Source organism: Haemaphysalis longicornis, unplaced genomic scaffold (genome assembly GCF_048455015.1).
Source record: "Haemaphysalis longicornis isolate Haplotype H1 unplaced genomic scaffold, Haemaphysalis longicornis Haplotype H1 scaffold_7, whole genome shotgun sequence".
Classification (NCBI taxonomy): domain Eukaryota; kingdom Metazoa; phylum Arthropoda; class Arachnida; order Ixodida; family Ixodidae; genus Haemaphysalis; species Haemaphysalis longicornis.
The window spans coordinates 171037627-171064041 of record NW_027526422.1 but is presented as its reverse complement, the minus strand read 5'-3'; the positions used below and the strand labels follow the sequence as shown (position 1 = coordinate 171064041).

Sequence of the window (26415 nt, the reverse complement as noted above, 5' to 3'; positions counted from 1 at the left end):
ACAGGAAGCCAGCGACAACCTTACACGCATCATCACCGAGTGTGCAATAGAAGTCGGGGGCACTATGTATAGACAGGGTACTGGTAAACGTTCACAGGACACGAAAGATCTAATCAGGAAATGGCAAACCATGAGAATCTCTACCGCAGCTGACAGAATAAACTAGCCGAGCTCTCGAAGTTGATCAATAAGCGTAAGACAGCTGACATACGGAAGTATAATATGGAGAGGATCGAATACGCTGTAAAGAACGGAGGTAGCCTGAAAGCAGTGAAGAGACGTCTTGGCGTGGGTAAAAATCAGATGTATGCACTAAAGGATAAGCAAGGCAATGTCATCACAAATAGGGATAAAATGGTCACAGTGGCCGAGGAGTTCTATAGGGATCTGTACAGTAGCCGGGACATACAGGATAATGCCGAACGAGACAGTAGTTCAGAGGAGATAGACATCCCAGCAGTAACGACCGAAGAAGTAAGGAAGGCTTTGAAAGAAATGAAAGGGGGCAAAGCACCTGGTGAGGATCAGATAACAGCAGACCTCTTGAAGGATTGCAGAGAAATTGTACTTGAAAAACTGGCAAACCTGTATACGCAATGCCTAATGACCGCAATGGTACCAGAATCTTGAAAGAACGCCAACATTATCCTAATCCATAAGAAAGGCGACATGAAGGACTTGAAAAATTACAGGCCGATCAGCTTACTGTCAGTCGTCTACAAGGTATTTACCAAGGTGATCGCTAACCGAATCTCTGCAACCTTAGATTTCAGTCAACCTAACGAACAAGCAGGGTTCCGTAAAGGTTATTCAACAATGAACCATATACACACGATCAATCAGGTGATAGAGAAGTGCGCTGAGTATACTGAACTCCTATATATAGCCTTCATAGATTATGAGAAAGCATTTGACTCGGTCGAAAGCCTAGCAGTCATTCAGGCATTACGGAACCAGGGGGTAGATGAGCATTATGTAAGAATACTACAGGATATCTACAGTGGGTCTACAGCTACCATCATCCTCCATAGGGAGAGCAGTAAAATAACTATAAGGAAGGGTGTCAGACAAGGAGACACAATCTCTCCAATGTTATTCACAGCATGCTTACAAGAAGTATTCAGAACGTTGGATTGGCAACAGGTGGGAGTAAGGGTTAATGGAGAATGCCTCAGTAACCTCATATTTGCTGATGACGTTGCCTTGCTAAGTAACTCGGGGGACGAATTGCAAAGCATGCTTTCCGCACTGGGCGAACATAGTAGAATCGTGGGCCTGAAAATTATGCAGAAAACTAAAGTAATGATCAATAACCTCGGGACAGCACAGCAGTTTGAGATAGGTGGCGAGGCAGTGAAAGTGGTAAGCGAATATGGGGCCAAGTTGTGACCCCAGATCGCAACCATGAGGCAGAGATAATTAGAAGGATCAGAATGGAGTGGGGTGCATATGGCAGACATTCTCAGATAATGAATAGCAGCCTACCATTGTCGCTGAAGAAGAAAGTGTATGACAGCTGCATCTTACCGGTACTCACCTACGGGGCAGAAACTTGGAGGCTCACTAATAGGGTTCAACTTAAATTGAGAACGACTCAGCGGGCAATGGAGCGGAAAATGATAGGCGTAACATTAAGGGACAAAAAGAGAGCGGAGTGGGTCAGAGAGCAAACTGGTGTTAAAGACATATTAGTAGAAATTAAGAAGAAATGGACGTGGGCAGGGCATGTAATGCGAAGGAGAGATAACCGCTGGTCATTAAGGGTAACAGAGTGGATCCCTAGAGAAGGCAAGCGTTGCAGGGGGCGGCAGAAAGTTAGAAGGGCAGATGAGATCAAGAAGTTTGCGGGGATAAATTGGTCACAGTTGGCACACGACCGAGGTAATTGGAGAATAATGGGAGAGGCCTTTGCCCTGCAGTTGGCGTAGATAGGCTGGTGATGATGATGATGATGATGATGAACTAACGTTAGCCGCGCTGCAGCGTTGTAGGAGGTGTTTCTGGAAGCTCTAAACCTCTTCAGTGATTCGGCACCTCCTGAATGATGTTTCAAGAAGTGCACCAGAATGAATGTTAGATGTGTAGCAGACTGATGAGCAGTACAGGCCCATCAGAAAGCACATTGCAACCGCAGAGAACGAAGACGCTCTCACAACACAGGACTAGATGGCTTCCTATTGCTTACACTGCAAAGTAGATGCGAAAAGCAAATCAAAGTGTATAAAAACAGGCTTCCTCTCCCTCCACAAGCGCCGAAACGTAAAGTTGTGAGTATTGTTTTGGTGTGGTAGCGGCAAAGCTCCTACAGAAGGCTTTAGGGCGCCGGTGGTAATGATGGACGTAAAGCGTAGAAATAGCTACACCGTGTTATTAGCTGGCCTTGCATGTAAAAAGAAGTTTTGGAGAACGCAGAGACTCGGCTGCTTGCGAAGCTGGTTGAGAGCTGTTCCCGTTGGGAGTAACGTGCCGTTTGTTATAATGTGTCCGTACCCAAGATCACGAAAGTGATATTGCTACTTTCTGGTGACCGGAGTTCATTTGTCAAAGATGGAATAAGCGTACGACAAAGAGAAACTTGCTTTCAAGGGTACTGTTGGACAATTGTGCACATTTTGGGTTTTTAGAGCAGCGGATAACAAGCAACGCATCGTATTTTACCCATAAAAATTTCACTGAGATTTTTTCAGTTGCCTCGGATCGCCGCGATTGTTTCAGAACACAAATAGACACGGCAACTAATATTTAAACGCCCTCCGTATGTTAGCGGCAGCGCATGGTTACTGCGCAACAAACAAATCCGTACTGCGCATCTGGCCTTCTGTAGAAGTGAAAGGGCAAGGTGAAAGGGGATGGCCACGGTTTAAAGGGACACTGAAGTGAATTTGTCAAGCTCCCGTTTTTGCTTGCACTGCGTAGACTGGCTTAAATTAGCACACTTTTCATGGTTTATCCGGTTGACAAATCGGTAATTATTTTACAAAGCGCGAAAGAAGAAAAACTACCATGCGCCGTTTGCGGCGGCCGCACCAACTAAGGCTGTAACGTTGGGAGGAGGGGCGCCGTCAGGCGGGTAAAGCTGGCTCAAAAATGTGTCTAAACACGAATGCCGCCATGATGCCACGCTGTAGTTGCCAGATCAGTAGTTTAAGATATGGCTGACAATTTTTCTTAAAAATGAGGCACAAATTTAGGGCCCTAAGCTAAAATTAGGCAACTTTTATGGCAATAACTGAGTTTCTTTACGAGTTTGTATGCTTTTTATTAGTTTTCTTGAAGTATTCATGCTTGACGAACAAAAATAAATGAAATTATAAGCAAAAAGAAGACGTTGGGCTGAGGCGCCAAATTCAGTTTCGGTATATTGTGAGGAGCGTCAGTCGTGTGGGGCTAATTTACAAAGGTTCACTCTAACACGCCTTAGTGTCTGCTGTGTCACTTCGTTTCTTGGGAAGACACGCTTGCGAAGACTGCCGACGATACGGAATAAAGCCGCCGCCGCCTATCTTCAAGGACACCTTCTCTACATGTCCGTAGTGGCTGTTGCCGATTTGAACTCGCCGTCAGCCGGTCATATCATGTTACGCGAAACATGTCTGGGCAGATCGGCTCTTTTTAATCGTATATGATTCGTAAATTAAAAACAAACAAATGTACGAACCATTTTACCATGCCTAGCGTATAACTAGGCTCTTGTTTACGGTTGCTGTTATACTTTCACTGAACAATTTTTTACTTGAGTCAAAAACAACCGCCAACTAATAATAATAATGGTAACTTTATTTGCACGATAAGGTGGTTTTCTAGAGGAGGACAAGGCGAAGCCGAAAGGTAATCCCGAATGTAGGTGCAGAAATCTCCTCTATGGGTGTGTGCGATTGGTGCATGCTCCTTCGATCGCTGAAACACGCAATCTGAAATTTTCGAGAATATATTTGATGCTTTGCATGACACATTTCTTAAATTCGGCGGATAAGCGACGTTGTTTAATTACGTATATTTGCACCTCTGCTCTCATATGGCCCATGTATATACCTGCACAGAGGAGGTGGGGGAGGAGTAAACTTCGTTCATGTGAGATGGACACCCGTGTGGTGGGGCGTTCAGAAAAATTATTGTCCTTCCCTGGGTGCCTTTTCCAATGAACGGAAACGGCCAGTTCTGTTCACGCATAATTATCAGGAACAACCCGCCTGCAGGCGGTTTTGCCTGAAATGCCTGCGGGTTCGGCCGGAAATCTGTCTGTCAACAGAGACCGCCTAGGAAGCATGTTGAGGTAACACACATATGCGCTTTCTTGGGTCGCGATGGGACCGTCATGTATTTTGTGCAAGGCGAAGTCGAGGAAGGATATACGTCTCCCTTGAAAAGTAAATTAATTTGAGTGCACCTATAAATTGTTATTGCCGCTCATTAGTTCAATCGTAGTGGTTAATTTTGAAACAGCTGCCAAACATAACTATAGCAGGTGAATCAGACTGCCTAGCATGAGACTATCAATCGCTAATATAGAGTATTCAGACACTTAATGTGCATTGCATATGGCAGTCATTAAGAAAGCCGACAATAAATTGAACTCTCAATTTTATTATTTGCGACAGTTACATCTGCACGTATCGGTTCAGCCAGGGCCATCTGGAGACGTTCTTCAGCTGTATACACTAGATAAAAGGAAGGAATGCGATATGCGAATGCGATACGCGATAGAACGAAGGAATTCGATATGTGTAGGACAGCCTTCTCATTTATTCCAACATCAAACCGGTGGCCACAAAGGTGCCACACCAGACCTTGTAGAATTTCCACGCTTCCATTCCAGCGTGCTCACAGCAACAAGGATGATGACGAAGTTGCATTACCGAAGCTGGGTTCCAGTAATGCTGTAGCTGATTATGAAAGTTCTGGCTAATGCTTATTCAGACTGTGATCATCAGCATTCTTATTTTCATCAGAAATAATGGCCCATCGCAATGCCATCAGTCCGTGTATCAGAAGCAAAAATAAACACAGAAAAAGCAAGAGGGTCATATGTACAAGCAATTCTTACCCAACAAATTTTATTTCACCACCAGTAATACCACCAGACCTCTAGGGAAGTTTGTGATGGTAAGAGCAAGGCTAAGATGACCTAATGTGCGACTTCGAAGAAAGGAAGAAACTGTAGAAGAAAGCTAGGGAGGTTAACCAAGGAAAGAAGAAGAAGAACTGTCCTACTGCCTGTGCTACATGTGGAAATGGGAACAGTAAACTTGAAAGGAAAGGAAAGGACTAGCATGAAATATAGGATAAAAAAATCGGAAGAGAAAAAAACATGGCGAGGAAATGGCCAGTACAAAGACAGCACCATGAACGAAAAAAAGATAGGCATAAAAGAAGCATGCAAAATGACAAAATGGGCAAACGAAGGATGCTGCATGCTGGTAACACCCCTACTCCACCTGTGACTGTTTTTCTCTCTTAATCACTCCAATCTGCTTCTTCAAGGCAAGAACTGATTTGGCTACTTCAGCTCCATCTTGTCTAAAACCACTGAAATATGTCTGATCTTCTGTGTACATAATGTAAATAGGGTACATAATTTCTAATTTTTTAAAATTTCTCCTGAAGTGTCTGCTCCTTCGTGGAAGCTTTCGTGACTAACTGCCTCGTAGAATCGCATTTGCTTTGTTGATTTTTTGCTCTTTTATGCTGCCTCTGCTTCTATTTGTTTATTTCGTTCTTCTCCTCTTCTCCAGTGCTTAGGTTTTTTATCATGAAATTGTTTTTTCTTCAAAAAGGTTTTTTGGCTTTTAACCCTGTCTGTTTATTGGCTTTAAACCTGCCATAGCTTTGGTGGAAATAGTTAGTTCCTCACACAATTTTCCTCTTTCTTTATTCTGGGAGAGGGGGCATGAAATTTTAAAAGGTAAAGAGCCCTGCAGCGACTAATGAACACTTGCACTACTTTCTTTGTAGTTGGAAGTACTGAAAGCTATAGTTCCACAAACCCAGAATGGAAATGCGCGTTCTACATGATATCTTCTAGTCTCTGGTTTGCTTTTGTCGAGATTTTGTTTAAGCTGCTATTCAATAGAATTATTGCGACCTAATGTAACCTGACAACATTAATCATGTACCTTGTGTGACGTCCCCAAGCATACAATCAATGACAAATCCTCTAAGCGTACCTAGAAAAACGGAAAATCTCTTGAGAGAGTTTCAGTAATGTTAGGCTTGGGTATTTCACGGTTATTGAATCTAACCTAATGCAAGGGCCACTACCTAAAAGCATTTGAACTGGAGAAAAAAGTTGACACACGTGCTGCAGGGGCCTCATAGACAGGCACAGGAACAGGCACAGAAAGCGTGTTTGTTTAGCATAAAGTGCAGTCATAAATACAATTTCCATTTACATGCATTTCTTGGAAGCGTTGTCCAGTTCGAACTTCCATTCGCTAGAAAAGCAAGTAGTTGTAAAGAGCACCTCAATAGATTGCGAAAACAATCAGCTGACGCATACAGGGGGGGGGGGAGGCGTGTGAAACATGTTAAAATAGCGCTGTACAGACGGGACAACAAAGAAAAGACTACACAGGACTAGCGCTGCATATCAACTGAACTCTTTTAGCACACACAAAATGATATATACAGAACCAGCGCATGCGCGAATACAGGGGTAGCCACCAGGAAAAAAATCAGGGGAAAAAAGCAATCAGGCGGAAGTGATTTCTTTTTAAAGGAAGCAGGAAAATAAATGGACTGGGGATATTATTAAGCTCTCATGGGAGCTCACCTGCATTTAACACAGTCCGCAAGCGGGAATAGTTGGGGAAATAGGATAGGAGAAAGAAAAGTAAAGCTTAGAAAGGTGAGAAAACAGTAGAGAAGAGTAGTTCCACAGTGGTCGATTCCGTCGCACACAACACACCACAAACCCTGTTGGCTGGCGTAATGCTGCGTCCGTTAGACGAGAAACCTCGAAGGGAACAGTGAAGCGCGGAGGCGAGCATGTGCGACGAAGAGCGAAGTCTGCGGCGGTCCCGACCGCTTTGGAGAGGGGGGGGGGGGGGGGGGCGGGAGCGGGAGCTCACACTTGACCGCCCACACCAGCAGAGCGAAAGCCAGGCGACGTCCAACCGCCCGTGCTTGCAACGGGCCGCCGAAGTGATGCCCCTCCGAAGCACAGGAGCACGAAAACACACGTCCGCTCAACTCCGAAGCGACGACCGAACTCCCCAGACGCACCCGCAAAAGCTACATCTCCGAGCGTACGAAGTACCCGCTAATCTAGGCGCTACCCTTCTCAGTTGCGGAGAATGCAAAACTGCACCTAACGCGGCAGCATGGCACAAAAGTTCGCTACCTACCACAGGAAAAACTTCACACAACGTTTCTGCACAGCAAAGTTTTCACGGCGCACTCACAGCAACGGTGGCTGCCATGATGGAATGCGTTGGTTACTAGGTGAATACCGACTACTGCCGCCAACTCTAGTAGGCAAAAAGGCAGCGGGCAACGCTGTGAGGGTGGCATCATGTCAGCGCCCGGGTGTAGCACGGTTTCAATGCACGGGCTGGCCGGGCAGCTTTTGCTCTAGAGTCAGTAGTATTAACTCTATGGGCGCCGTGATTGGACGATGCCCAAGGTTAGCAATCACACAAGTTTCGGTTTCGGTTTCGGTTCTGTAAAACATAACCAATGGCTTTGTTGGATGGGCATTCTCAATATCTCAGTAATCATCGTACCGCGCTTCTGCCATGTTGTCGGCTGTAAAATGCACAAGATAAGCCTCCCAGGACGGCTTGTAGTCGTAGCATTCACTAGCCGAGACCTAAGCAGTGCATGAACGCCCTCCGCGTATCCGCAGACGCCCAAATGTCACGCGCTTTTCCCCCATATTTGGAGCTTGCCTCGCTCATGCTTGTATCGTAAAAAGCGTGTTCGCACCAGGCTAAGGGTCTGTTTATTCTGGCCTGTGCCCACTGCCTGCAAGCAGTCGGTGCTTATGGCAACAGCACGCCAACGAGAACTCGCTAGCGCGCCTGTGCCAGCCTGCGCGCGTTTTGTGAACAAGTTCGTGTAGCCATGAACGTTGCGGCCCAAAAAAAGGTGAACTCAATATAGAAAACATCGCCGGAAAACAAATAAAGTTAACTTACAAAACAAAAGGCACGTACCCGCGGGGATTCGAACTCGTGACTCGCAAAACATTTACAGTGAATTTCGAGCGCCCCAGACCGCTAGGCCACAGAGCGGGACGCCAATGCCTTGCTAATATAGGGTATATATTGTACAACCGGTTTACACTTTTATTTAGTTTTGGAATTTCAAGCCGCTTAGGTGACTATTTGTTGTACTGCGATCGTGCAGTAAGCGTCGCCCGAGTTTCCACAGTAGCTCACGTCTAGCAATTGCATTTCGTAGACGGAAAAGCGTTCGCAAATGCGTAGTCGTGCTGCTGACCGCTGTGCTTGTTCGCCCAGCGCAAAAAAGTGCTTCCCGCGCCCTAGGTTTACGCTGTACGATAAAAATATCAGTTGATTTTATTTGCTTAGTACCTATATTAACTTCGCTGACTCTTCTCCCGCCTTCAAGAGGCCTTATATTTTCCTACTGGCGTAATAGTCAGCGAAGCGTCGCATGTGCAGCGCTTGTGTGAAGCGACCTTGACTTGGAGCTAGATACAGTGTACAAACAAACCAAGTAAAGAAAGGCACATTCTTCCATTCACAAACGTGTCCTGGCTTTCTTTCAACTAAGCGAAGGAATTGCGACCAAGCAATTTTTTTTAACCTCCTTGACTGCGACGACCCGCCGGCGGCCGGTCGACGAAACGCTGGGCCGACTGACTCTGTCGGCCGGGGAGCCGTGCAGTAGCGCAGCCGTGGCGCAGCCAATTGCCAGCTCATCCCCTCCTGACGTCACACGAAAACGCCACAGAAAATGGGCAAGCGTAAAGAGAGGAGGACAGCGTTTTCGAATTAGTTTTTCTACTAAACAAAATCGCGTAAACGCGCCTAGAGTGGTCGAAACATGGCCTGGGGACTCCGGACTACAATTTGCGCTAATAATCCCGCAATGTTTACATATCACTTCAGTGTCCCTTTAAGCAATGGGGGCAGTAGACACAGTTGCGACCCTGGGCCAGTGTGGAGTGAATAGACAGAGTGGATAGACAATGGATAGACAGTGTGTATAGACAGCACGCATAGTAGTTGCACGTAGCGTGACTTAAGACTGCAGACTCAGAAATAGTCGGGAGGGTAACGCGGTACACCATGCTATTTCTGCACTAGTGGCACAGTGTGTTCTTTGCTGTCACGTTGGTCCCCTGCACGTTTCGTATTTCTCTGTGTGTTCCTCAACGTATTTTTTGGTTGCATTGGAATAAACCGTTGAATAAAACATTTTGTTTAGTTTCGTTATTTGCTTGTGCGGCAATATGGGCTCTAAACCATGACCCGAAGGAAGAAGTCCCTTTAAATTATAATCTGAGGGGTCTCTATAATTCAGAACACATTTAATGACCAGTCTGTGAAAATAAACTGTGCCTATGCTCTATGTAGAAACCCGCTGTTTGCTTGCACACACTTCTAAAAATTTGCCGGTAGGGCTGCCAAGACACCCGTAGTAGAAGTAATAGTAGTAGTAATAGCAGAAGTGTAATATTATTAATATAAGTAGTAGTAGTAATAGCAGTAGTAGTAGTAGCAGTAGTGGTAGTGGTAGGAGTATTATTATTAGTAGTAGTAGTAGTTTTTTTCTGAAGGCGTACTTATCCTTGCATAAAACTGCCCGCAGCTGCCCATTTAGAGAACCCCACATAATACCTAAGACGTGGAGAGTCACCACGAATCACTTAGTCTAGGAGGCAGCAAGTGTCTCAGCAAGCAACCACGCCTCTCGATCGTAATCATTGTGCCCTGGAAAAAATGGTTTCCTCCGATTCAGTATGTGGCACTCCTAGAATCAGGAGTTCGCAGAAGAATATAATACCCTCATCTTGAAGGCATTTTCAGGCAGTCGAAAATAATCTTTTTGAATTTAGGGTAACAATAAATGCCGACACTTTCCGCATATACGTTCGGATAAACTGGACGTGGACGTCTTCTGATTCAATACTGCATTCGCCCTAATTACTATGAGGGCGTCGATGTAGATGCACTATTATGCGAATAAACATTGTACAAGAACAACAGGAGCATTGCGCGGATGTTTTACAGATGAAAATTTGATCCGATTTTTTTTCAGATTTGCTCTAAATGATGAATGCCTTTCACAACGTCGCTTAAATATCCGCCAGCGAATGCATCAAACTTCGTATTGAATAAGATGCATCTATTTAATAAGTGTACTCACCAGCAGCAAACCACGCATCCAGTACGAGAATAGTAGCCGCTACTCATACATTCGGGAGTTTCTTTAACAGGCTCACCAACACAATTGTCTGGTTTAGTCCCATTGAAAAACCATCTCAAATGCCCAGTGTTAGGTGGGTACTGTACTTTGCAGTTTGCAGAAACCGGTTTGCAAGTGCAGCCATAGGATATAGCCACGAGTGCTGAATAAATATAAAAAAAGAGGTGGTAGGAAAAGACAATTTAGCACCGTGTAATACTCTTTACAGCAAGCGCTGTGCCATAACGCCAACCTTGTGCTCGCAGGCGATAGAAATGAGTTTTCTTGCGCGATCACCTTTATTTCATATTAACACGAAAGTTGTTTACTCCGGGATACACCCGGATTTCACTGACGTCATATTCGTCACGAAAATGCGATGCGATGCGATGAGGCTTTGAGGGGGGGGGGGACAATGAAGCAAGTGGCCTAGAAAGGGTGCACCCCTGCACAGAGGGTCTTCTTGAGGGCACGTTACCTTTAGTAGTAAAGAGTACGTTATGCTTAGGGTTGTTCGTTCTCGGTTTTATATTTTAACACGAGAGTGTTTTATGCCAGGATACACCAAGATTTCCCTTACGTAATATCCGTCATGGAAATGACGCCAGTACACCTTTGCGTAAGTGACCCACGAGCAGGACTTCGCTCAGCAAGCACACCCACAAGACTGCCGCCACCTCGCAAATCGTTCTCAGTGGCAGATTTCGCTGCACATTTCACTTTCGTGTTTTACCAATTTTTATGACAGAGGAATCAACCACAGTTTGCAAAAGAGTTGCAAGTGTTATGTATCGTTCATTATCAGATTCAAAGGATGATTGGTGAGAGATCATCTTAGATGCATACAGCAAGTCAACACACCTCCGCTGATGCCATCGGCACCATTTATCCAACTCGACATAGCGAGTCCCGACAGGGTGAGTGCGGAAAATGCCGCATGAGAGGCGAAGGCCAGGATGCATCACTGGGTCGCGCATTTTCACTGCTGTTTTTGTCGCCGACCCATACACGACACTGCCATAGTCAAGCCATGCCCTACCAAGGCAGTGTAAAGGGGCAGCAAAAGCTATTTGTCGGCCCCTTAATATTAGTGTCAGACGAACTTAAGAAGGTTCGTTGTTTTTAAGCTTTTGCATTTGAGCTGTTTATATGAGGAATTAATGTGGGCTTTTCATAGAATGAAATAACTAAACACTTGTGCTCTTTGCTCACAGGAATCGGCACGCCCTTAGGAGTGATGTCTGGGTATGGGTGGACCCCAGGCTTCCTGGAGAACACAACACAATAGCTTTTTCCGGGATCCAGCCTAAAAACCATACTTGTCAGCCCAGCTGGAAACTTTGTTGACAGAAAGCAGGACTTGACGTTCGCATATGGACATATTACATCATGTAAAGAATATCCTTACGTCGCCTAAATACATGGAATAAGAGATTGTTTGTGGCAATGCCATTCCAAGCGAGTTCATCTTTTCTATGAAGAGAATGCAGCTCCAACTTGTGCAGAACGAGTGCACAACCAACTCTCACACAAAAAGGTCCTCTCCGACAAGTAACTACAAAGGATGCACAGCATGTTGCGCGAAACACCAAATGACTTGAGGTCACTAAGACTGCCATAAAGCCAAGCCGGGAATTGGCCTTCTCGATGTCGGAAAACACTGTAAGGCAGAACTGTTTATGCAGGAAGGCATTCATTATGTATGACTCAAGTGCCACGAGTTGGTCGTTCGTCGATCACCCCGCCGTGAAACTTCACTTACAGCTCACGAGAAGACCATTGTACAAAAGAAAATAAATCAGTCTCCTGTTTACCATCTGCTCCAAGAGCTTGTAGAGCAGCCGGTCAGGGCGATGGAACGGTAACTTGAGGGGGACGAAGGGTCATTCCCATATTTTATGAAACCCGCTACCATGGCCTCCCTCCAAGACTTCGGAAGCTGCCCCAAAAGCCATATTTTATTGTATAGATATAGAAGTGTTACAAGAGTGTCTGCGTGTAAGTGCTGTAGGATTGTTTATGTGATGTTGTCTGGGCCTGGAGCTGAGGGTTTACAGGTACCCAGAGCACCCCTCAGATCATGAAGCGGAAACTCGAAGTTATAGGACATGGTTTATCTGTCCTTGTCATGCAAAGGCTTCTTTCGGCCGAGAGGTTTTTTCACTGCTAAACTCGACACGTTTTGGAAGTGTGCCAGTGCGTCCACGTAGACTCAGAGTGTGTCCCCTGTTCTGCTGACCACAAGCAGGCAGTGTGTTGTACTTTGAGTTTGGGTATTCTTGTCTATACATTTCATTTGTCTGTGTAGAAGTTTATTGATGTTATGAATGAGCGCCAACTATCTTGTATTGCCTCACGGCGCCCACGTCTTCCTTACGCCTTTGCCCTTTTAAACAAAAGGAGGTTTCCCGACGTGGGGTACAGACGAAGGATAGCCCACGCCTTGTTCTGGGCCTCCCGCGCCCGCCTACAGTCCTCATTCCACCACGGCCTCCGCTGGTTGCACGGGGCACCAGAGGCGTGGGGAATGGACTTTTCGGCGGCGTCGAGGATGTGCGCCGTGAGCAGTTGGGCAACCTCTTCAACGGTGCCTGCCAAGTGCTCCCTTCGTTCGAGCGCGTTGTCGGGTGAGTGCCGCAGCAGTCTTCTTTGCATCTGTTATAACCCAATGAAGATCTCCTTCTTTGGTTTGCGGCGTCGCTTGGTCGCAAGTTACAAACGCTTGAATGCCGCCGTGCCGGGTGCCTTATGGGTTTGTAGTGTAGTTTGGAAGTCTCAGTAAATGTACTCATGTTTGCTCTTGCTTCATTGAACCCGTTCTGTGAAGGTGGACTACGCGGGCCGTTACCTATATATGTTAGTCAGGCGGGGAAGTGGTCACTGCCGAATGGGTCAGTGCCCAAACCCCACTCCAGACAAGAACAGAGAACTGTGGAATGAGTGTGTGTTGCGTGTTTTGTTATGGCATGTAAGCTGTTTCTTCTTGAAAAGACATGCTCCAGATGATGTTAAAAACTTCTCTTCCAGATTACCTCGGCGAGGAGCCCCAAACTGAGCTGTGCACATTAAGGCCACCTGTCCGGATGTATGGTCAGGTAGTTGGTCAACCAGCGCCTTGTAGCCGGAGCTCGAAAGTACTAAATTGGGAGGAATTTAAATGGAGCATACCGTTATCAGCCTATATATATTGTTACTGTGCGGATTGCTGCAGCCTCAAGGACAGTGTTCAGAGCGACAGCGTGGCATGCTAAAGATTTCCGGACGATTATTGCCCCACCGCCAGAAGAGTGTGTGCAGACATCCCAATCCATTCTGGATACTAAATACCCATTAAAGAAAATAGTGTGATTAGAATTTTAATGTGTTTCTGGGACACACATTGCACTTGGCTGATGAGGATGCAGGATCTCGTATACATTGTCAATAATATTAAGAAGGCGTTTGCAGGTTCATTGAACTATATTTTTTCTCCTTATTGTGATGTCTTAAAGCTACAGGAGTGGCACTATTTACGTAAGGTCTTTCGGTGCTTGCACTCCTGGAGGGATTTTTTCACCTTCTCTAGGTTTAGATAGAGGCACCCGCTGTTTTCTTTGCTACGTAGACAGAAAAGGTCCCGCATCCACCTCATCATCCGATTTGGAAGGGGTACCCGGTGGACCGGACCCCCCAGACTTTGCACCCTTTGGGGTGCCCTTCGTTCAAACCGTGACCCCGAGGGCGTCAGGGGTGCCCCGGATGGCACTCCTGACCCGGTTCAGGCGTCCTGGCTCAGGTGGTAAGGCGATGGTGGTAACTACTGCGGTTTCCTCTATCTTCATCTCCTCCGTCCCCTCACGTGTGCTTCAGGCCGGTGCATAGAAAACAGTGGATGCAGCAGCATCCCCAACGGACGTGGTTGCCACCACAGCCTCTGCGGACTGAGCATGCGGATAGGTGACGGGTTGGTCCGCCGGAGGTATCCCGATAAAGGGCGGAGATTGGGCCAGGTGCGACTCGCGGCAGTGGGTCCCCGCCGAAACCAGACGCCGCTCGCCACCCAATCCAGCCACGTTGGCACCCCTCCCGAGGGGGAAAGAGGCGAACCTGTTTCGCGCCTCCAGAAAGGTAATGTTTTCTCTTTCCTTGATGTTTATTATTTTCTTTTCAAGTTTGAACTTTTTGCATTTCCTGGAGTAGGCTGTGTGTGGGCCGTGAGAGTTAACGCAAAGGAGTTGTTGTGAGCTACAATTACCTGTGGGATGGTCGTTTTTGCCGCACTTGGCACAGGTTATTTCGCCCCTACACGAGTTAGTACCTTGCCTGAACCGCTGGCACTTAAAACAGCACCGCGGGTTGCGGATGTACGCTCGAACGGAGCACCGGATGAAACCAGTATTGATGTGGTTTGGAATGACGGAACGATCAAATGTCAGGACGATATGTCTAGTGGGAACTACCTTACCGTCTCTTCTTATGGTTCTGCACATGACAACCGTCACACCTTGACCTTTCAGACCTTCAAGAAGACCGACCTCTGTCTCGGAGCTTAGATTTTGCTCCGAGATTACGCCCTTTGCGCTTTTGAGGTTGTTGTGGGCGTGACCTTGAGGTCAAGGTGGGGAATTCGGGTATGCTTCAGGAGTTTTGTGACCTGGTGTTGACTATGTACCTCGACCAAGATCTTACCCGTTCTTTGCTTCTTATTTTATAGGATTCTCCTATATTATTCTCTAAAAACTTTGAAATCAAGCACATGGACTGTGCAGCAATAGGCCTCGCTTGTTCAAGAGGTTTAATTACCGAGAAGTGGGGGTAGATATCAGATTTTGGGATGGTCATGGTCGGAAGGGATAGAAAGGATACTTCGGTGCAGCCCCTTTTAGCGGGCCGATCATTAAGTTTGGGGAATTTAGAAAAGCCATACATCATGTATAACAGCAGAGGACGTGGGCATTTTCTTCGCTTGGATGACCCTGATACCGAGAGAGGTCCCGGAGTTCCCTGCCTGGTAAAGAGACAGGTAGCCCATCCGCCGGAGTTTGACGTGGGCTCCGACGGCCACCGTTTGAGGTTTCTACCCTTGACCTCAAACCTCATTAATAAGGTCAGTTACAGCGTCGATATGGGGGCTCGGGGTCCGCAGTGTCCTCTATACCGTCACCAACATTCCCCAAGGTGCCCCGTGCGGAGGAGGTGGAAACTGGCAAAGAGGGCATTGCAACGGCTCACATGCGAAGCATCATCATTACAAGTCCAGACGTAAGCGAAAGAGTGATAACAAATAAACAGACGGCACTTTGCTCCTACATCAAGCAGCAGATCAACGACGCCGATTAGCAAAATTTTAAATAGGAAAGACACAACAGCTAGTGGCAACTCAGGCGCCGATAACGGAAATAAGCAAAATCCTCAATAAACGCTAAGGAATAGATCGCTACATATTTGAGACATATTGACAGAACAATTGTGGCAAATTTTTAATATTGAGATTACAATTTAGAGCATCCGACTCGTGTGCAACAGCTACACAATGCGCGCAACTTCCTCAAGTACAGCGCAAGACGCAATGGAGGTAGTCAGGCAGCCCAAGATGAAAATATTGGTTTTGTCGGAAAATCCGTGCAGGGGCTCGCTCGTGTATTCAGTATGCGTCAGCAGTGAACATCAGAACAAAGGTCACTCGGCTGCAAAAGCTAATTTTTTATTAAAATCTTTAACCTTAAACTCGGCGGTTGCTATAGATGGGCAGCTGGTTACTCTGCTGGTAAATCTTGGAACGCAGGAGTAAAAATGCTGCAAAGCACATTCCCAAATCGAGAACCATCGGTTGAGGTGCACATGAATGAGCAGCCCTTCAGCTCACAGAAAGTTGGGCATTAAAATTGATCTCTGCAAACCTCTTCACAGAGTGCAGATTATAACCTTAATTACTGAAGCTGTAACCCGAGCAGTATGCAGCGTTGTTGTTGCCAGTGTTGAAAAAGTTATTCCACGGGATCAGAATAACAGTTACCAACAAGCACCAAAAGGCAGCTGAGCCACAGAAGCCAGTGCTCAAAGCAATACAACGCAAAAACCGTGTGCCAAAATTCTTTACAAAAATAATGACATTACTACTAAAACACGTTTTCAGGAGAAAACACAGTGTGAGTAGGAGAACTCAGCTTCTAAACAAAATAGTAATGCCAGGCATATTCGCCAAACTTACTGCTTCTAGAGCTCAGGCGAAAGAATGAGATTTTTGTGGTAGCAGAAAATCAATCTCCCTGAAAGTTGCCTTACGAGCATTCCAATTAGTCAGATAGTGCGCAAGAGAAACTTTAAATAAAAGCAGCGGTCCATACTAGCCACTAGAGGGCGTCTTGATTAGGTCCTAAGTTCTGCTCCAGTGCATTCTCGATGTACAACCGTAGAGGTACCTGTTCCTCGATATACGTTGCGAGACAAAGCAAGGTTGCGTAATACGATAATAATAGGTGCGTTTCTTTCTGTAAGAGAGGTACGCCTGCAGTATTCTTAGTATATTGTACTAAAATGTTGCTAATTGGAATACCCACCATATTTCTTGCAAGCTGGTGGTTCTTGTTCACTTTTGGGGGGACGACGTAATTTAGCTAGTGGGCGTGTGTGTTTGCATGCGCTTAGCTCAGCAGTTCTTCTTGCTGGCTCTTTTGATGATGGTTGTATGTTTATGGCGCAAGGCCAACTGGGGCAAAGAGCGCAAAACAATAGTCATATATGAGGGCTAAACCTTAAACCCTAAGTAAATTCAGCGAAAACAAAAGTACAATAAAAAACCAGAATGAGCATGGCTGGTGTATATGTCCAGTTTTTATTATGCATGATAAGAAATGAGGTTTAAAAACTTAATGTCTGACAAATACTCAAAGACACGTTTCACAGAAACCATGGCATCGTCACCAAGAAACAGCGATGGATGTAGGGGGATATGTTGTCTGTAGAGTTCTCTGAAGTGTTTGTGTCGTGTTGTGTAAAGTGCCTTGCATGTTATTAGTATGTGTACTACGGGTAGGGCCTCTCCGCACCTGCTGCACTGTGGCCTAGGAGTACCCGTCAGCAGATACGAGTGAGTTGAATGCGTGTGCCCTATCCGTAGCCTACCCCAGGCGACTTCCGTGTGTCTGTTCTGTGAGTCAGATGCGTACCGTCCCAAGTGTGGCTTTATTACATGCAGTGTGTTGTCTGTCTGTGCGTCCCAGTGTGTTTGCCATGTTCTGCGCAGGTGTTGTCTTATGTGTGGCTTGAGGTCTGTGTAGGGTATCGTTGTAATGTCTACAGTGTTCCTGAGTGCAGCAGCAGTGGCCCTCTCATCTGCCAACTTATTCCCAGCGATCCCTGCGTGTCCTGGGACCCACCAGAGGACCAGCTCATGATTTTGTGCATACACGGACATGATAGTGTTGAATACAAGATTAACTATGTGGTTTTTGGGGGGCTTGTGCGATGATAATGCGCGAACCACACTCAAGGAATCTGTGTAGATGATAGACTTCAGAATTTGATTTTCAAGTATGTGTCGTACAATCAGCGAAATCCCGTACGCTTCTGCTGAAAAAATTGTCGTGTGGACACTCATGGTTCTGGCTGCACTGAAATGCGGACCATGAGCAGCGCAGGAGACCATAGTGGATGTTTTAGACGTGTCACTGTAAAAATCTGCAAGTGGGTAATTAAACTGCAGAGACAGAAAATGCTGCAGTATTGCAGGTTGCGGTACCCGATTTTTGTCAAGTTTCTTAAAAGAAAGTCGGAGGACGCAGGACGAACTTTCCAAATAGGTAAAATGTCTGAAAAGGTTGATGTGTACACATCTAAAAACGAAGCGCTCAGATCCGAGGCTCGCTCTCTCACTCTAAGTGAAAAGGGCAGAGGAACGGATGGGCGATTTACAAAAAGAACAGATGTGTATGTGTCGTTAAAAACGGGATAAAAAGGATGGTTATTCAGCGATGAAGTTTTAAACGCATAAAGTAAGTCCATGTACGTCCGTTGGTTCTCAAGGCTCCAATTATTACACTCGGCATACAGACCCTCGACAGGGCTAGTGCGAAAAGCACCCCACGCAAGCCGTAGCCCCAAGTGTAGCACTGGGTCAAGCATTCGCAACGCTGTTTTAGACGCCGACCCATATACCACACTGCCATAGTCTAAACGAGACCCAACCAAAGCAGTATAGAGCCGTAGTAGGAGTTCTTTGTCGGAACCATACGATTGATGGGAGAGAACCATAAGGATATTCATTGCTTTCAGACATTTATGTTTAAGTTACTTGATGTGTGGAATGAATGTGAGTTTCTGGTCAAACACAACAGTTAAGAACTTGTGCTCCTTGTCCACAGGAAGCGACACGTCATTAGGAGTAATGTAGGGGTCCGGATGGACCCCGCGCTTCCTGGAGAACACAACGCAGGAGCTTTTTGCAGGATACAATATAAACCTATTCTTGTCTGCACAGCCGGCAAGCTCCTTGACACCAAGCTGGACTTGACGTTCGCATATTGACATATTACATGATTTGAACGATATTTGCATGTCGTCTACATACATAGAATAAGAGATTGTTGGTGGCAGTGCCTTTCCAAGAGAGTTCATCTTTACTATGAAGAGAGTGCAACTCAACACGCCACCTTGCGGCATGCCATTTTCTTGGACGTGAACCTTTGAAAGCGCACAACCAACTCTTACTCTGAACGTTCTCTCTGACAAATAACTAACAAGGGTGTTCAACATATTACCCGAAACGCAGAATGACCTGAGGTCACTAAGGATCCCATAACGCCAAGCGGTGTCGTAGGTCTTCTCGAGGTCGAAAAAGACAGTTAAACAGTACTGCTTATGTACGAAGGCTTCGTTGATGTATGAGTCAAGTGCAACCAGTTGATCGTTCGTGGATCACCCCACCCTGAAGCCTGCCTGGCAGCTCTCGAGAAGACCGTTGTACTCGAGGAAGTACATGAGCCTGCGATTTATCATCTTCTCGAAGAGCTTGCACAGGCAGCTCGTCAGGGCTATTGGACGGTAACTTGAGGGGGACGACGGGTCCTTTCCCTCCTTCAAGAAAGCCACTACAATGGCCTCCCTCCAAGAGTGTGGAATGTGCCCCGAAAGCCATTTTTTATTCAATAAATGTAGAAGTGCTTCAAGTGTGTCTGCGTGTAGATGTTGTATTATTGTATATATGATGTTGTCTGGGCCTGGAGCTGAGGGTTCACACGTGCTCAGAGCAGCCCTCAGCTCATGTAGTGAAAACAGGGAGTTGTAAGAAGTCTGTGATTTGTTGTTTTCGTGTAGGGACTTCTTTTCACAAGAGGCTTTATGTTTCAGGAAAGTGTTCGTGTAGCACGCTGAACTGGACACGTGTTGGAAGTGTTGTGCGAGTGTGTCAGCCTGGTCTTCCAGTGTGTCCCCTGTTGTACTAACCAGGGGCAGGCTGTGTGTCTGTTGTCCTTTGAGTTTGCGTATACGTGTCCATACCTTGCGTGTGTCTGTGTACGAGTTTATAGATGTTATGAATGAGGGCCAACTATCTCTTTTTGCCTGCTGGTTCTTTTCATTAAAGTTAGCCGTAGGCGTTTTTCTTCTCTTCAGTTTAGGATTGTTCAGTATGTTTTCTGTGCTGTGACAATCATTGGACTTCATCATGGGGATTTTTGTGCACCGGATTCTTCAGTGAGGGACAAGCGTGCCTGCGCGAACGTTGCCAAACATCGTTAGGTGGATAAGTGGATGATATAGTAGTGATGATGATATTTAGTAATTATAAATTTGCTACCTCGCCAGTTCTGTCCTTAAAATGATTTGCCTGTATGCTTCTAGAGAATTTCTTAAGATGATCACCAGGCGTACTGTAGCCTGGGGGCAGGGCGGATTGAACGTGTACTAGTATTCAGTTAGCTTCGGCAACATGCTTGCAGCTCAGGACTTGATTTTTGATGTCGGCACTGGTTTTAAAATGGCAGCTTCCCACAGAAGAAGGTATCTACCTAGTTCTACGATTGTGTGCTTACCTTTGATGGAGCTAATGCCCATATAATATATCCCTTGGCTTGCCATCAATACCGTTACGAATTTTTGTATGCAGGCAACACCCTTAGTCTCCTGTTCTCGATTCTATGACATCTATGGCCACAAAAGCCTTCCTGCCGAGAAAAGATCATATTTGTGTCACGTGCGAATAAATCCCAAGACGCCTATTTGTAATTCACGCGTAAACTGCAAGAAATGCGAGGAACGATACCGAAGTCAGTGTATAGAAGGGCGCTGCATGGGCAAATACGTTGGGACACTTAGGTCAGCTTATGGGCTTTGAATATAAAAGCCTTGCGACACTTTTAAGCAACTCCTTTGCAGCTGAGACGTATAGGCCCGCTTTCTTCCGTTTTTATTCTCCGCCTTTCGGCACGCATTCCTTCCACCGCTTCTTTCTGTTACACCGCATTTGTGTCATTTAAGTCCCATTCATACTTCGTTTTCCTGGGCCAATTAGTCAGAATTGTGATTCGTACATACCGCAGCTTTGATAGTATCAGTGTTCTGCGAGGCTGCTGTCCCCCGGTTTTATTCAGGTAACATCATATTGAGGTGTTACCTGGCACTCACAATTCTTGAAAAGTTATGGTTCACATTCACAATTGTGTGAATTTAGGGAAGCACGCACGTTATTCTCCTAATTGTCGTGTTTTCGGTGCGATCCCCTAAAAGGCCATGTACTTACAAATGAAAAAAAAAACCGACGACCACAACCTCTGTTCAACCGCTCCAAAGGGGCTTGGATAGCACAGTGGGTAGAACAGCGAGGTGGTGCTGTGACAATCCAGATTTAAGCAATATTGGATAACACGCGTGTTTTAAATTTACTATTTCTGGTTGCTATTTCTTTAACCGGAAAAAATGGGGCTCAATTTCGCAAAACGGGGCTCTTAAGAGGGTGGGAGCACTGCAAACAAAGACAACGACGTTTGTTATCAGGCTGCCAGAAATTTCAAGCATAGATCTGTGCTAATATAGACTGTGAAACCAAAGATAGGTGGACATACGTCTATTCGACACGGACGTGTACAATCGGAAACCAGAAGCCAGCGGTCTTTCTGAAGCTGTATAGACAAAAGACACTCACTTTCTAATGATGCCACAGGAAGCACGAGAATGCATATATTTAAAGGACACAATACAATCCGATCAATGGCTGTTGCGAAATATTGCAGCAGTGTGCCACAGTGTCACAAAATGTCAAGTATATTTGAACTCCCCAGTTTGACGTCATATCGCACAGCACACTAGGCGTTTCTTATAACGCTGCGTAATGGGAAATGAAACTACACCCGGCTACACCTATAACTCACTATCGAAAGGACAGCGACAACACAAGCAGTTGCTTTAGAGCTGCATTTCGGCTTAGAATACAAGTTGCAGTTGTTTTGGCAGAACGCAATGATGGCAAACGCAACGATGACTTCTTATAGTAAAATACTAAGGAGGGCAGTATAAGATCTTTAAGACAGCAGTAAAATAGGGCTAGACGAAAACAGGAAGTCTACGTTCTGAAGGCAGAAACTGCGGATACAAAGCTTGAGCACCAACTACAGACGTTTTACAAGATGAACGCAGCAAGGATCATAAAACAGTTTCAATGACAGAGAAGCAGAGATCTTGGAAAAATTTAAAGGAAAAATAGAGAAAAAAACACTCGCAATCAAGTGAGCATGTAGTGGCAGGAGACCATTTACTTGGTCTTATTTATTGAATGATACAAGTAAAGTGTGAATTATTGAGTGCCTCAGCTGACGAAAATGTACAGAAGAAAATGAGGTGGAGGTTATTTCTTCGCCGGATTTACCATGATCCGGGTAAAGAGAGGTTCCGGGCCCCCTGCCAAGTTAAAAAATCCCGTATCTGCACGAAGTGAATCATGACGAGTGGGCAAAGCACTGGGGATTGTTCTTACCGTAAATCACCCATGGCATTGCCCACACCCACATGTAAATGAGTGACAATCCTTGTGTATAATGTACACTATCCAATAGAATCCAATCAGATGCAATTCAATTCAATTCCCAATACCCAATAAAATGCAATCCAATCCAATACGATTCTTCTCCCGTATGCCAGCACTGTATACACGAACGCAATATTCAAACCACAGACAAAGCGAGGTCCTAAGGTGCTTAGCTAGTGAGGTCCTATGCTAAATGAAATACAGAGGAGAGAGCGAAGCATAGTATGTGTGGTTGTAATTAGAGGTCAGCATACACCCTAGCCAATAGGATGAAAGAAACAAGTAAGAAGTTGAGCTAAATTCTAGCTTGCCAACCTGGCGGTGTCCGTTTTCCTCTCACGCGGTAGCCATCATTGCGTCTCTGTAACACAGACACACACCCAGCTAGACAGTAGCGGGACAGTAGCCAGCTCTCGCTGGGCCGTGAGACATTCCCATCTCCTGATAGCCTAACGGACATGTCACCCGTGAGGGCCTGGAGCTTAGATTTGCTTTCTCACCGCACCCCCTACTATCCAAGAAGTACCATCGTGCATGCAGGAGACGGCAACCAGTAACGTGCGCGTTCTGAAACGCGAGAGACATCGACAAAAAATGTCCCTTCTAGAAGCCATTCAAGCTGAATAAAATATTGGCTAAAGTCGGCGTTCCAAGTGGGCAAGTGGCGCTTTATCAGTAAGACATTCGTAGCCACTCGACGTAGTGAAAATTAGGATAGCAGCTCTGGCGACTGCAGGTATTGCGACAGCACCTATCTATTTTTTTTGCACGCAAAGGCTACTTTGATTGCAGCTTTTGCTCCTCCGACTGAACAAAACGAGTCCGTTCTATAGGAATCTGTTCCATAGTCCTTTCCATACAGGAGCTACCACCTTATCAGTTGCACTTGTAACTCGTTGCTGTTTTAATTTCTGTTGCACCCTCCCAGAGTGATGATGGTAATGATCGTTAGATTTTTTTGCCGCAAGGCGAGCTAGAGCAATGATCGCCAATGAAAATTGATTGCCATAAATATTTACGCATTATAGCGTATAAGACAGACACAAAAATCAATTAAAGGTGGTGGTGATGACTGGTGTAAAGGGCCAGTTTTGATCATGCATGATAGGAAGTGGGGTTTAACAGCTTAACATCTTAAAAATACTTAAAAACGCCTTTCTCGGAAATAATGACATCGTAACCCAAAAAACAACAATAGGTGTAGTGGAATCTGCTGTCTGTAGAGTTCTTTGAAGCGTTTGTGTCAAGTGCTTTGCATGTGATTACGATGTAAACTACTGATAGTCCCTCCCTGCACCTCCTCCACACTGGTCTTGGAGAGCAGGTGAGCAGGTGGGAGTGTTTCGCGTGCGTGTGGTCTCTCCGTAATCTAGCTAATGCCACTTCCGTGTGTCTGTTGCGTGTGTCCGCAGCTTATGGTCCTAAGTGTGGTTTATTAGATGTAATTTGTTACCTGCCTCTGTGTTCGAGTCTGCTTACCATGTATTGCGTAAATGCTGTTTGATGTGTGGCTTCATGTCAGTATAGGGTACTGTTGGTATGTGCAGTGTATTTGTAAGTACAGCAGCAGTGTCGATCCAACCCGAGGTTTCATTACCGCTGATCCCAGGGTGGCCAGGGACCCAACACACAATCAGTTCAGGATTCGAGGCCTATTCAGAGGTAATGGTCCTTATGACGAGATTGGTGGCATAGTTTTTCGACGACTTTGTGGAGAAAAACTCTTGCACCTCAGTCAACCAATGGGTATAAAACGCAGACTTAGGAACAATATGTTTAAAGATAGGACTTGCAACAAGAAAAATGGCATAAGCCTCTAACGTAAATATACAGGAGTATATTCAAATTTTAAGTGCGAATGCACTTCTTAAGCGACCCTGAATCACGCGTCCACCGCCGTCCGTCCATCCGCACCACATACCCACTTAGGGCGATTGGCCAAGAAGAGTTCCTAATTTCTTTAGCACATACCCACTTAGGGCGATTGGCCAGGAAGAATTCTTTCGCATCACCCGTGCATTCCCACTTCCCCATCGACGACTGCTGCTTCGCCAGGAGCGGAAGTCGGGGCGAGTACTGCGGCGTCTACCTCGTCGGTCACGTCTACGCGAACCTCGTGTCGCACGCCGTGTCCACCTCGCCGGTCATGGACGAGTCGCCGTACAGTGCCGTCTACACCGACGCGTACTCGGGCGACGGAATCGTGGTCGTCACCCTCTACCTAGCGCCAAACATCTCGCGCGACGACGTCGTCGAATACGTGGACGCGGCGATGGAGAGTGTGGCCAGCCGCGTAAAGCCCTCGGACCCGGTCGTGGTTGTTGGGGACTTTAGCGTGGACGTGCGAAAGGGCGGCGAGTGGTTGATGGAATACATGCTCGCCAACCACTCCATGACGTGCCTACCGCTAGAGGCTCCCACCACCTTCAACGGCAGCTACATCGACCTGGCCTTTGCGAGGAACTGTCTGATACGCGCGGTCTTGCAACAACTCTTGACCGTACATTTCAGTGGCCACAGGGCGGTCATAATGACCGTCAACTACAACGACAACACCAACAAGTGCTGAATAAAGAATACTGTCGTTTCACTTTACTTGCGTGTGTGTGTGATCTCCTCGAACATACACTTTAATTCACCAAGATTTCCAGAGAACGACTAACGGGGTGTGTGAATCCCCACTTGATCACGCGGGGGTGTTAAATGCAACTAACGGGCGAATGCAAACACAGTTCAACATAACTCCCCCTCATAGCATCACCCGTGCATTCTCACTTCCCCATGCTCCCCTTCGGGGAAATGCGGGTGAATTTTTTCCTTGCCGTAAAATGGGGCCGTGTGCACTACAGGACACGGCGTAGGATGTTCTGGACATCACTGTAAAATTCTGCACAGTGATAATTTTTTTGTAAAAACAAGAAGTGCTGCAAAAATTCTGGTCTTGGAACTCAAGCTTCTTTTAATTTTTGGGACTCAAATTTGCATAGCACAGCCGAACTTGCAAAGGTGGTAAAAACGTCTTGCGGGATGTTTTATATATATGTAGGAAGGACACAGCCAGCTCAGACACCTGCTCTTTGACTGAGTGAGAAAAGTGCCAAAATAGTTAGGTGATTTATAGAACAGAGATATGGATAGCTTATTAAAAAAAGATTCAGGAGGATGGTTATCCGTTTATGAAATTTTAAAGCCGTACCACAAGTCAGCACAGGTTCGGAGGTGTGATCAGCACCAGATGTCACACTTTGCGTAAACTCTGGACATGGCGATTACGGAATGCGCCACACAAACGGCGAAGCCCCAAGTGTAGAACTGGCTTGCGCATTTTCAGTGCTATTTTTCTTGCTGATCCATAGAACCCCACTGTATAGTCCATAGGAGATCCTACAAAACTGGTAAACACTCAAACGGAGTGGCTTATCGGCTCCATTGGGTTGGTGTAAAGGGACCTTTATATGTTTTTCGTTTTTAGGTATTTATGCTTGAATTGTTTGATGCGTGGAATGAATGTGAGTTTTTCATTCAGGACTACACCTAAAACTTGTGTTCCTTTTTAAGGGGAAGTCAGTCACCGTGGAGGATAATGTCAGGGTGCGTTTGCATTCCGCGAAAATGCAACGCAGGTACCTTTAGCACGATTAAGGTTAAACCCAACGAGGAAATTTGTTAACCCCAAGCTGGATGTGCCATTCAGATATAGAGTTGTTATATGAGTAAGATATATTTGAACGGCATCTACATATATCAGGCATGAGATGGTTGGCGGCAATGCCTTATGGAGAGAGTTCGTCTTAACTATAAACAAGGTGCAGCGGAAAATGCCACCATAAATAACGTCATTCTCTTACAAGTGAACGATGCAACACAAGACCGCATAATTTTTCGCATCCGAAGGGACCAAAACCTGGTCGTAGTGAGTACCCCGGACATCGCCAAGAAGATCCAGCAAATTGCCACCCTTAGCATGGAGAGCAAGCCGTATGTAGTCACCGCTTACATTGCTGTGTCAGACCACTCAAGCAAAGGTATGATCACGTTAATTG

The 26415-nt window shown here is 45.9% G+C and overlaps 1 long non-coding RNA gene across 1 annotated transcript in view; it reads right to left on the bottom strand.

Moving 5' to 3' along the window:
• Positions 1–26415, bottom strand: part of LOC144145504 (uncharacterized) — a 69094-nt gene that overhangs the window by 12725 nt on the left and 29954 nt on the right. Inside the window, exon 2 of the long non-coding RNA XR_013317507.1 lies at positions 10336–10537. This is a non-coding gene — a long non-coding RNA (uncharacterized LOC144145504). The remainder of the gene's footprint in view (positions 1–10335; positions 10538–26415) is intronic.